Below are 407 nucleotides of genomic sequence, written 5' to 3'. Positions count from 1 at the left end.
ACTGTAAGTGAATGGTAATTGAACAGTAATATCAAGTAAGAACTATTTGACAATAAGTCCAACGAAACTGATATTTTTCAACATTCTAAATATTTACTCATAAATAATAGTATAATATTTCTAATAACTTCACATTAACATATTTTCTGCTATCCATATCGATAGATTACTCACAGTTGGATATCTAAACTACCATGTTCCATAAAGATTTTTTTCTAATAGAATAAGTATATTTAAAAACACCCTATTTTCGATATATATTTTGAAATACTGATTTAAAAACAGGCGAGAAACTGTATCCTAAAGTTGTTTCGACTACTCTATCTTGGGTGTTACTTGGGATACAATCATTAGATTGTTTTCAATCATACGCTAATAACTGAAATAAAATATATAATTGATCAAGA

Source organism: Anoplophora glabripennis, unplaced genomic scaffold (genome assembly GCF_000390285.2).
Source record: "Anoplophora glabripennis isolate ALB-LARVAE unplaced genomic scaffold, Agla_2.0 scaffold847, whole genome shotgun sequence".
NCBI lineage: Eukaryota > Metazoa > Arthropoda > Insecta > Coleoptera > Cerambycidae > Anoplophora > Anoplophora glabripennis.
This window is presented reverse-complemented; position numbering follows the sequence as displayed.